At 41.0% G+C, this 12,370-nt stretch overlaps 1 protein-coding gene across 3 annotated transcripts in view; it reads right to left on the bottom strand.

Annotated features, from left to right (window-relative positions):
* The window catches only part of PGBD1 (piggyBac transposable element derived 1), a 32,922-nt gene extending 30,489 nt beyond the window's left edge, over positions 1 to 2,433 (bottom strand). The window contains exon 1 of one of the 3 annotated variants that reach the window (XM_069076701.1): positions 2,260 to 2,433. The gene's annotated coding sequence lies outside the window, so the exon portion shown is untranslated. Of the gene's footprint in view, positions 1 to 1,901; positions 2,224 to 2,259 lie in introns of those variants that run through there. The other 2 variants (XM_069076703.1, XM_069076702.1) reach the window with 2 other exon arrangements.
* Between the last annotated feature and the right edge of the window lie 9,937 nt (positions 2,434 to 12,370).

Below are 12,370 nucleotides of genomic sequence, written 5' to 3'. Positions count from 1 at the left end.
CACACACACACACACACACACACACACACACACACACACACACACACGAGGTCACTAGCCACTAAATACTACTTCTACACTCTTCTGCAACTCGTTACTCAGATGTCTCTGCATCGCCCCATTTCACATGACAAGTGGCCTTATTCCTTACCCTCCTCTACTTGCTCAAATGATACCACCTTTTCCAAGATTTCCCTGTCTGTCATCGCCACTCTTTCACTTAGTTTCAATCTCTGTCTACTGGCTCATTTCCAACTGTTTACAAACTTGTCCCCATCTCTCTTATCCTGAAAAATCTCTCAACTGATCTCTCCATCCTCACAAAGTATTGTCCCTTATCTCTTCTGCCTTTTTGGTTAAAACTCCTTCCAAAGGCTATCTACAATAGGTGCCTTCACTTTCTTTCCTCTCCTTTCTTCACTCATAATCTGGATTCTGACCGTATCATTCCACCTAAACTGTTTTCTCCAAAGGTACTTATATATTTCTCAGTTGCCAATTCAATGGCTTTTTCTCAGTCCTCATTCTCCTAGATCTCTGCAGCCTTTGACACTATTGAGCACTCTTTCCTCCTTGATATTTTCTTCTCTCAAGTTTTTTAAAACACCCACTTTTCCCTGTTTCTTTTCTTACCTGACTGCTCCTCTGTCTCCTCTGCTGAATCCCTTTCAGATCACACCTTTTAAGTGTTCCTCAGGGAATCTGTCCTGGGCCCTCTTCTCTTCTTCCTCTATTCTATTTCACTTGATGATCTAATCAGCTCCCATGGATTTAATTAGTATCTCTACACTTATGATTATAAAATCTATCTTTCTTGCCCCAACTTCTCTGCTGACCTCCAAAATGGCATCTCCAGTTGTCTTCCAGACATCTCAAACTGGATGCCAGCAGACATCTTAAATTCAATTTTGTCAAAACTGAGCTCATTATCTTTCCCCCTAAACCCTTCCTCCTTCCCTATTACTGGAGAGGGCAACACCACACTCCTAGTCCCTTAGGTTAACAATCTAGGAGTCATCCTGGATTCCTCACTATCTCTCACCCCCACCACCAAGCTGGCGCCAAGGCCTGTCAATTTCACCTTCACAACATCTTTCAAGTATACCCCCTTCTCTCCTCTGAAACTACTAACACTCTATTTCAGTCCTTTATCACTTCACACCTACCTGTATTATTGCAATAGCCTGCATTGGGTTTGCCTGCTTTGAATCTCCCTTCCCCTCCAATCATCCTCCATTTAGCTAATAAAGTTATTTTCCTAATGTGCAGATCCTCCCCCTTCTCCCCTACATACTCTAGTGGTTTCCTACTGTTTTCAAGAGCAAATACAAAATGATCTGTTTGGCATTCAAAACCTTTCATAAGGTAGCCTCTTCCCACCTCTGAAGTCTTTGATACAGTGACACTGGCCTCCTGGTCTTGCCTGAAACTCCCTTCCTCCTCCATTCTGACTATTGACCTCTCTACTTTTTCAAAATTCCAACTAAAATTCCACCTTCTACAGGAAACCTTCCCCAACCTCTCAAGTCCTGAGACCTGATTTTGAATCCAACTCTTCAGGAGGCTAGGGCCAGAAGGGTGAGGCCAGAGAGCAAAACAAGGCCACCTCCTCCTTAGGTTTCCAGGGGCTCCTGAGGAGCGTGGCGGGGTTGGGAAGGCAGTGATTCTTTGATGCCAGTGGCTGGAGCCTCTACTGGCGTGCTTTTCCTCCTAAGATTATTTTCCTCCAAAAGCGGTTACGATTATAACAAACAGTAGTTGGTAATTGTTAAATCAAAATGGCTCTGGGGCTCAGAAGACAGTACAAACTGGGAAAAACCGTATTCCTACCACTAGAACTTAGGAGAGAAGACCACAAGGAAATTCCCAGGAAGCTCCGCCCCACGAGACGGCCAAGGCACCTTTAGTTACCCAGAAATCTTCCGAGCTTCTTCAGTGACCGCAGGCGCAAAACTGGAGAATTAGGCCCGGATCAGGGATGGGCGGCTTCCACAGAGGAAGGGAGTCGCGGCAGAGCCTCTAATGAGCTCCTGGAACCGACACCATCCCCCAAACCCAGTGTACTAACGCCTTTTTCCTCTTTCTCCAAAGTGCTTCCAGCAGTCAGGGAGGCTGGAGGATGGGGACAGAGGGAAAGAGGGGAGAGGAGGAGCAGGGGAAGGGAAGAAGAGAGAAGAATGAAGAGGGAGAAGGAAAAGGCGTTTCACCAGCACACCCTCCCAGAACGACCCCTCCCCTGTTCCCCTCAACGGCACTTACCACACACCCTCCGAGATTATGCACCCCTGAAAATGCGTGGGCGCTCAAAACCGACTAGGCTCTCTACGATTCTCTCGGAGCCCAACAGTGCGCATGCCATTTAGGCTGTTTCTCCTGCTTGGGTCCTCTCTAGGAATCTCAAGGCGGACTGGATTCATCTCTTTGTTCTCCTACCTTAGGGTACCGCCCACCGACATTGAAATACAGTGTTAGGGAAAGGGGAGTAATGAAGGTTTCTTTGCTTAGAACTTTTGCCTTTGACACTCTCAGCTCACCAGCTATGAATACTTTTACTTTCTCATTATCTCAGTCTTTGCTGTGACGCCCAGTCCTTTGACAATTTCCCAGTCAAAACATGTCTTTCAGAGTCTAACAACTCAAAAATATTGTATTTGTGTCTCAGAAGTGTACCTTTTGATAGTAATAAACATAGTTAAATTTTAAATCATACTAACATTTGCGTAACTTCAACAACTCTGTGAGGTTGGGAATATCAAGTATATAGTTCTATTTTACAGATAAGGAAACTGAGGTTCAGTCACATCAAAGTCTGAACCTCAATTCCGCCTTGAATAGTCAGTCATCACTATGGGATGCAGCATTTCTGGTCCAGAATAGAGATTTTGACGAACGTGAAAAAAATCCAGAGAGGTCTAAGTCTGATCTTGTTAAGTTTTGTCAATTTAAATGGCCATCCTAAACTTATTTAAATAAATGGCCCTGGCTACCTAATGTTACCTTTGATCATGAATTTTTACAAATTCTAGAAGGCAAAATAAAAGTTCGATTCCTGAAACAAATGAACTTTATTTGGGCAGCTCCTGAAACGCACTCAGAGGATTTCTTTTACGGGACACAGGCATTATCTTATTTCTTTAAGGGACACTCTTTAAAACTTTGCCAAAACGAAAATAAAACCAAAACCAAAAAACCTCTCTATGAAATTCTCTCACGGATAACTTGCTTTTCAATGAGTGAGATGAGAAAAGAGAGTGAAGAATAAGAGTAGAGTCCCAGAGGCAGGACGACTTAACAGGTGAGACTGATAGCTTGCTTGCAGCAAAATTCTGGCCAAGAATGTTGTATTGCAGAACTTAAAAAGAACAAAATTTGACCTCACACTTGTCTAATTGCTGAAACAAACCAGGTACTGGAAAAGGGAGTTTCCAGTCCACCCCCAAAAAATCAATATTCTCTGCCCCCAAAAAATTTCACTAGAAGATAAGGAAGGGAATAAAAATTATGCTAAAAATGTCTATTCTCCAAAAAATATAGTCTCATTTCTGTGTTCCTAGGTTGGGAATAGAGTGAGAGAGAGGGACAGGGAGGGGAGAGAGAGACAGAGACAGAAACAGAGGAACAGAGAGACTCTTTCCCTATTTGCAGAAATCTATGACATTTTAAACTCACCACAGACTAAATGTGAGATGAAAATGTAATTTGCATTTCCAAATTATGATGAAAATGTAGTTTTTATAAGTGCTGAAATATCCTAATGGTTTTTGAGGTTGCAGCTCTCTAGGACTTTTTAAAATAGAAAGTTTGTGAAATATTCATGCAGATAGCATTCAGGCTCCTTTATCATTCTTTCCTTTCCCTGGAGAGTTATAGATTTATTGTTTTAGGGTAGAGGAGAAAGATCATTTTTATGACTAAAGAATTCTCAGAAAGCCTTAAACAGAACTGAAACCATTTTAAAAGCTTTATTTCCAGTGATTCCAAAAAGCGAGAGACAAAAAGTCAACAGTTCTGCAGTCTGCTGTTTTTTTTTCTTTATCAAATGCTTTATTAACTTCTAGTTTAATTTTCTCCCCGTTTTTCCCCTACCCACCACTCCAAGATAATGATTCAACTGGATATCCCCTCCTCCAATCATTTCTCTCCCATATCTCACCCCACACTCCAACTTTCCAGTAGGGCATGGATCTCCATGTGGATCTCCAGGTGGATCTCCATGCCCAGTGCCTATATATCTTATTTCCCACTTATATGTAAAATAATATTGATAATATATATTTAAACATTTGATTTTAAAAGTTTAAATTCCAGATTCATTCCCATCCTCCCTTCTCACGCACCCTTCCTGGGAAGATAAGCAAAAATATTTCCATAGTGGATATATTGTAAAAGACTGATGATATTTTCTTCCCTCCCATCTCCCCTCCCACTAGTTCTATTCTCTACTTTGATCCTGTTCCTTTTCAAAAGTGGGTTCTTCCAACTTCCATCCCCCCCAACCTGCCCTCTCATCCATCATCCCCACTCTCATCCCCTTCCCTCCTACTCTCCTGTAGGGTGAGATATCCTATTTAGTGTATGTCATTCCTTCTTTAAGCAAAATTCAATGAAAATAAGGTTGACCCATTCCCTTTTGCCTTTCTTTTTTTTTTAATGCTTTATTAACTTCTGATTTACATTATTCGTTTCCGCCAGATTTTGAGTTACAAAATTTCTCCCTGTTTTTCCCCTACCCACCACCCCAAAATAGCAGTCCCAAAGGATATCCCCTCCTCCAATCTGCTCTCTCTCATATTTTCTCCCATACCCCTTTCGATTTTCCAGTGGATCTCTATGCCTCAGTGCCTGTATATCTTATTTCCAAATTACATGTAAGATGGTATTAATAATAGTATATGTATATATATATATACATATATATGTACACACACACACATATATTTGAATATTTGATTTTAAAACTTTCAATTCCAGATTCATTCCCTTCCTTCCTTGTCACCCATCCTTACTGGGAAGATAAGCAGTTCAGTATAGTTTGTACATGTGTGGCTAATGTAAAACAATAACATAGAAGATATATCGTAAAAGACTTACTATATTTCCCTCCCTCCTATCCCACCTCCCACTAGTTCTATTCTCTACTTTGATCCTGTCCCTTTTCAAAAGTGGGTGCTTCCAACTTCCCTCCCCCCTGTAATGGAAATGTAAATTTAAAGATCTTCCCTGCCCCTAGGCTAAAGTGCACCTGGAGCCTGGGGTAGATACTTTTTGATTGGCCAGTGGGTCCAAAATGTTGTTACATTCTTTGAGCCAGGAGAAGGCTATATAAGCCCTGATGTGAGGCTTTGTTTTGGGGCTCACTTTGAGACATGTTCTGTGATTTGATCTGGATTCTGGGAAGCCATTATTGAGAGCCCCCCTCGGCTTTGAAAAACCCAGATGTTGAAACCCAGATGTTGATTTGGTATGGATGTAATGGTTGGACAGTTTGGAAATCTGTCTACTTGATCTGTTTCTTTGTCTGATAATTCTGTCTATATATTCTGAAGTTTGGGGTGCTGACCTTTTCCCCCGGAACTAGGTAAATGATACATATTTGAATGATTAAAGTAAGCTTGTTAACCCATTTTGAGTTGCTTTCCTAGAACAAAGCAGATCCAAGAACCTGTATGGGCAGACACCCTGGGGACGCTGGGGTGCTTGCTGCTACAAAATGGCGTCATGAACAGGATCTGCAGAGTAAAAGGAAAGTATGGGGGCTGGGATAATTGTTTGTTCCCCAGTTGTGGTAGCTGTGGCTCTGTGGAGCCATGGACCAGGAGAGAAGAATGGCCTGCATGCTGACTTCACTGAGCTGAGAGCAGGAATGGTGAGCTGCCTGCATCGGGACCTGGGCAGAAGCCAGGAGTGACTGCCGCCTGCAGGAGGAGAAGGAACCCAGGAGTTCGGAATTCAGCCACAGGAAAAGATAAGAACTGAGCAGCAAAGCAGGGGCACTGAATGTGTTTCCTTGCTGCATCCCACAGTTTGGGACCCAGGGGGAGGATGAACTTGTGACTATGGTGAGTGGGATGAAGTGCTGTGGACCCCCAAGAACCCCACCTAGTTGGTTTTGTTGCCCAGCCCCCTCTCTGTACATGGAAGCAGGGGCTGGAGCTGTGTGAGGGGCAGGGCACCCCCCTCCCTCCTCCCAAGAGAACTTGATTTGGACTCTTGTTTTGAATTGAGGTGGAAATGCTACGTACTTTGTGTTTCTTTAAGGCCAAGTAGCCACTTTGGTAACTTTAGTTCTGTATCTTGAAAATTTGACCTATGATTGTTAATGCTAATTCAAAAGCAAATTATTTATGCTATGGGCATGAAAGAACTTGGGGCCAAATGTAATGGGAATGTAAATTTTGAAGCTCTTCCCTGCCCCTAGGCTAAAGTGCACCTGGAGCCTGGGGTGGGAGGCTTGTTTTTCAGTAGATACTTTTTGATTGGGCAGTGAGTCAATAAGGTTGTTACATTCTCTGAGCCAGGAGAAGGCTGTATAATCCCTGATGTGTAGCTTTGTTTTGGGGCTCACTTTGAGAAGTGTTCTGTGATTTGATCTGGATTCTGGGAAGCCATTGTTGAGAGCCCTCCCCCCCTCGGCTTTGAAAAAACCAGATGTTGAAACCCAGATGTTGATTTGGTATGGATGTAATGGTTGGACAGTTTGGAAATCTGTCTACTTGATCTGTTTCTGTCTTGATAATTCTGTGTGTATATTCTGAAGTTCAGGGTGCTGACCTTTTCCCCCTGTACTAGGTAAAGATACATATTTGACTGATTAAAGTAAGCTTGTTAACCCATTTTGAGTTGCTTTCCTTTATCAAAGCAGATCCAAGAACCTGTGGTGGCAGCCCACCCTGGCGATGCTGGGGTGCTTGCTGCTACACCCCCCATCCTGCCCTCCCTTCCATCATCCTCCCTCTCAACCCTTCCCACCCCCCACTCTCCTGGAGGGTTAAGATACCATATTTAGTGTGTATTTCACTCCCTCCTCAAGCCAGATTCAATAGGAATAAGGTTGACCCATTCCCTTTTGCCTTCCTATTCTTCCCCTCCATTGTAACCATTTTCCCTTGCCTCTTCTGTATGAAATAGATTACCCTAATCTGTCTCTCCCCATCTCCTCTCATTATATTCCTCTCACCTCTTAATTTCACCTTTGAAGTATCATCCCTTCCTGTTAAATTGGTCCTGTGCCCTCTATCTATGTATACCTGTAAACATATATACACACATTCACCTATGTATTCATATACCCATACACCCTCATATATATATATATGTATATATATATATATATATATATATATATATATATATATTTCTAATCCCTTCAACTACTGAGAAAAGTTTCATAAGTTATAATTATTGTTTTTCCATGTAGGAATGTTAATAGTTCAACTTTGATAAGTTCCTTATTATTTCTTTTCCCTATTTACCTTCTCATGCTTTTCTTGCTTCTTGTATCTGAATGTCAAATTTTCTATTCAACTCTTGTTTTTTCAGCAAGAATGCTTGAAAGTCCTCTATTCCACTGAATGACCATATTTTCCCCTGAAACATGATACTCAGTTTTGCTGGGTAGGTGAATCTTGGTTTTAATCCCAGCTCCTTTGACCTCCAGAATATCATATTCCAAGCCCTTCAGTCCCTCAGTGTAGAAGCTGCCAGATCCTGGGTTATCGTGATTGTGTTTCCACAACATTCAAATTGTTTCTTCCTGGCTGCTTGTAATATTCTCTCCTTTATCTGGGAATTCTGGAACCTGGATATAATATTCCTAGGAGTTTTCTTTTTGGGATCTTTTTCAGCAGGTGATCAGTGGATTCTTTCAACCTCTATTTTGCCTTCTGGTTCTAAAACATCAGGGCAGTTTTCTTTGAGAACTTCCTGGAGGATGATTTCTAGGTTCTTTCTTTGGTCATGGCTTTCAGGTAGTCCAATAATTTTTAAATTATCTCTCCTGGATCTATTTTCCACGTCAGTGGTTTTTCCCATGAGATATTTCACATTGCCTTCTATTCTTCCATTTATTTGGATCTGTTTAACAGCATCTTGATTTCTCATAAAGTCATTAGCTTCCATTTGCTCCAATCTAATTCTGAAGCAATGATTCTCCTCAGTGAGCTTTTGAGATTCTTTTTCCATCTGGCAAATTTGGCTTTTTAAGGCATTCTTCTCCTCATTGCCTTTTTGAGCCTCTTTTGCCATTTGAGTTGGTCTGTTTTTTAAGGTATTATTTTCCTCAGTCAGTCTGTTGACTCTCATTTCATAATTGTCTTGCATTGTTCTCATTTCTCTTCCCAATTTTTCCTCCACTTCTCTTATCTGCTTCTTAAGGCCCTCTGTGGCCTGTAACCAGCTTATGTTTTCCTTTGAAGGTTTTGGTGCAGGAGTTCTGACTTCACTGTTTTCCTCCTGTTCCATGCTTTGCTCCTTTTTGTCCCCAAGATAGGAGTGTAATGCTGGAAAAAAGTGGAATCTTCTGTCTGCTTTGTTTCCTTTGCCTGCTCATTTTGCCACTCAATTACTTGATTTTTGGGCTTTTTGCCACAGTAGGACTCTGCCACCAGACAGGGGAGCTTTCGTCCTAAATGCTGGGGTTTTCTCCAATGCCGGAGGTATTAGATGGGTGCCCTCTCTGAGGTCTCAACCCCACTTATTCTATTTGCTTCTTTGACCCTATCCCTTTTCAAAAATATTTGCTTCTAACTATCCTCCCCCAATCTGCCCTCCCGTCTTCTCCTTTACCCCTTATTTACCTGTAGGGTAAGATACCCAATTGAGTTTGTATGTAATTCCCTCCTTAAGCCAAATTCAATGAGAGTAAGGTTGTCAGGCCTGAGAGGTGGCAGCGGCGCAGAGGCAGGCCCAGGAGGAGGCCTGATCAACTCTGCATGGGGGAAGTCATCCCACTAACCACAAGGGCCACTACCAAGCCTATCAACAAAGTGCTGGGACTGGAAGGAGCAAGGTAAGAACCAAAGTCAGGGCCTTTGGCAGGGACAGCAAATATTCCTGGGACTACCACCCCATAGTCCAGAAATTTTTTTTTTAAAAGCCCCTATCAGGACCTCCAAGGACCAGGATGGCAGAATAAACCCCACTTGCTCCAACGCCCCCCCCCCCCCCCCTCCCCGCCGAAAACATAGTATCTATTTCCCCAGGGCAAAACTCTCAACAGTAAAGGCTTGGGAACCCTAGAGGAAGGGCATGGCTTGGGCCCTGCCTCAAAATGGTTAGAAAGTAGACTACAAAGACTCTGGAGTCCTACTATCTTCAGAGATAGGAACCAAACTCAGAGGGAGACAATGTGGATTCCACACACACAGCTGAAACATCAACAGGGAATGGGTCCCAATCACAGAAAGCTCTCCTAGATGAGCTCACAAGGAACTTTGAAACCGAAATGAGAGAGATAGGAGACAAAATGAATGTCTCTTCAAATCAAAATTGCAGAATTAGAAAAATATTATGATGAAGAAAACAGCTCCTTAAAAAGAAAAATGTGTGATATGGAAAAGGAGCTCCAAAACTAACCAAGGAAAATGATTTGCTAAAAACCAGATCCAACCAAATTGAAACAAATAACTCTATGAGGAACTAAGAATTAGTCAAACAAAACAACAAGAATGAAAAATTAGAAAAAGAGGTAACATACATCAAAGAAGAAAATAACTGACTTGGAAAACAGATCCAGGAAAAATAACCATAAATCTTAGACCTACCAAAAAATCATGATGAAAAAATGAGCCTGGACAACATTCTCCAAGAGTTCATTAAGGAAAAGTGCCCTGAGATACTAGAACCTGAGGGTAAAATAGAAATCGAGAGAATTTACCAGACACCTGCTAAAAGAGATCCCAAACTGAAAAGTCCTCAAAATGTTGTGGCCAAACTAGGCTAGAACTACCAGGTAAAAGAGAAAATACTTCAAGCAGCCAGAAAGAAACAATTGAAATATCGAGGAACCACAGTGAGGATCACACAGGATTTGGCAGCATGAAACACTGAAAGATTGGAGGCAGTGGAGTACAATTTTCCGTAAGGCAAAAGAGCTGGGCTTACAACCAAGGATCACCTACCCAGTGAGACTGAGCATATTCTTCCAGGAAAAGAGATGGTCATACAACGATATAACAGATTTCCAGACCTTCCTGATAAAAAGCCAGAGCTCAATGGAAAATTCAACCTCCAATTATGAGATGCAAGGAAAACACACACACACACACACGCACACACACGCACACACACACACACACACACACACACACCCTGTGTTATTTAATAAGAGCAAACTGTTTATGGTCGAGTAGAAGGTATGAGTATTAAATACACAAAATGATGATTAAAAAAATCTTATTAAGGGCTACAAAGGGACTGCAATGGAAGAAGAGGAATTAATGAAGTGGAAAGTGGTAAATTATGCCACATAAAGAGGCATAAAAACAATATAGCAGAGGGAAAGAAGGGAGGGAGATGAGTATTATATGAACTTTTCCCTCATTGGTTCTGCTGCAAGGAGGGAATAACAGCCAGTTAAGCATAGGACTCTATGGAGAAGAGACACAAAACGTATCATATTAAAGGGAAAGAGGGGAGGGTGAGGAGCTTCACATGAGATTTATTCCTGTCACCCTCATGTGAAGAAGAAATAACATACTCCATTAAGTATAAAAATATCCTACAGGCAGTAGGAGGGGGAAAGGGCTCTGAAAAGGGAGGTTAACAGGGAGGAAAGAAGTAAGGGGGAAGGGGAGGAAAAGGGAGGGAGGCTTATAAGGGAATACTGAGGGAGGCGGTGGTCAAAAGGAAAACTATTAATGAGGGGAAGGGAGAAGGAGAGAAAAAATATAAGCATTAAAAGGGGAGGGAATAGGATGGAGGGAAACAAAAAGATAATAATCATAACTGTAAATTTGAATGGAATGAACTCTCCCATAAAACGGAGGCAGATAGCAGAATGGATTAAAAATCATAATCTTACAATATGCTGTTTACAAGAAACACATCTGAAACAGAGGGATACACACAGGGTAAAGGTAAAAGGCTGGAGTAAAATATATCATGCCTCAGCTAAAGTAAAAAAAGCAGAGGTAGCAATCCTTATCTCAGATAAAGCAAAAGCAAAAAATGATCTAATTAAAAGAGATAAGGAAGGAAACTATATCCTGCTAAAAGGCACCATCGAGAATGAAGCAATATCTTTACTTAACATATATGCACCAAGTGGTATAGCATCCAAATTCCTAGAGGAGAAGGTAAAGGAATTAGAGGAAGTAATAGATAGCAAAACTATACTAGTGGGAAACCTTAATCTCCCCCTCTCTGAACTTGGTAAATCCAACCTCACAATAAACCAGAAAAAAGTTAAGGAGGTGAACAGAATCTTAGAGAGGGTAGGTATGATAGATCTCTGTTGAAAACTGAATTGGGATGAAAAGGAATATATTTTCTCCTCAGCGGTTCATGGAACATATTTAAAAATCAAACATGTTCTAGGACATAAAAACCTCACAATACTGTGCAGTAAGGCAGAAACATTAAATGCATCCTTCTCAGATCATGATGCAATAAAAATTATATGCAATAAAGGGCCATGGAAAGACAGACTAAAAACTAATTGGAAGTTAAACAATTTAATCCTAAAGAATGAGTGGGTCAAACAAGAAATTATAGAAACAATGAGTAATTTCATTCAAGAGAATGATAAAAATGAGACAGTAATCTATTGTTTGATAAACCCAAAGACCCCAGTTTTTGGGATAAGAATTCACTTTTTGACAAAAACTGCTGGGAAAACTGGAATATAGTATGGCAGAAATTGGGCATAGACCATTACCTAACACCATATACCAAAATCAAGTCTAAATGGGTGCATGATCTAGATATAAAGGTTGATGCTGTAATCAACTCAGAAAACAAGGAATAGTTTACCTGTCAGATATGTGGAGAGCGAAAGACTTTATGACTAATCAAGAATTAGAGAGCATTATAAAATGCAAAATGGATAATTTTGATTACATTAAATTGAAAAACTTCTGTACAAACAAAGCCAATGTAACCAAGATTAAGAGGGAGGTGGGAAATTGGGAAAGAATTTTTACAACCTATGTCTCTGATAAAGGTCTCATTTCTAAAATATACAGAGAATTGAGCCAAGTCTATAAGAATACAAGTCATTCCCCAATTGATAAATAGTCAAAAGATATGAACAGACAGTTTTCAGAGAACAAAATTTAAAAAATCTATAAGGATATGATGAAATGCTCTAAATCACTATTGATTACAGAAATGTAAATCAAAACAACTCTGAGTTACCACATCTCAACCGTCA

The sequence above is a fragment of the Petaurus breviceps genome, unplaced genomic scaffold, assembly GCF_028583685.1.
Source record: "Petaurus breviceps papuanus isolate PSGF00001 unplaced genomic scaffold, PetGlider_PUasm1.0 90925, whole genome shotgun sequence".
NCBI classification, from domain to species: Eukaryota; Metazoa; Chordata; class Mammalia; order Diprotodontia; family Petauridae; genus Petaurus; species Petaurus breviceps.
This window is presented reverse-complemented; position numbering and strand designations above follow the sequence as displayed.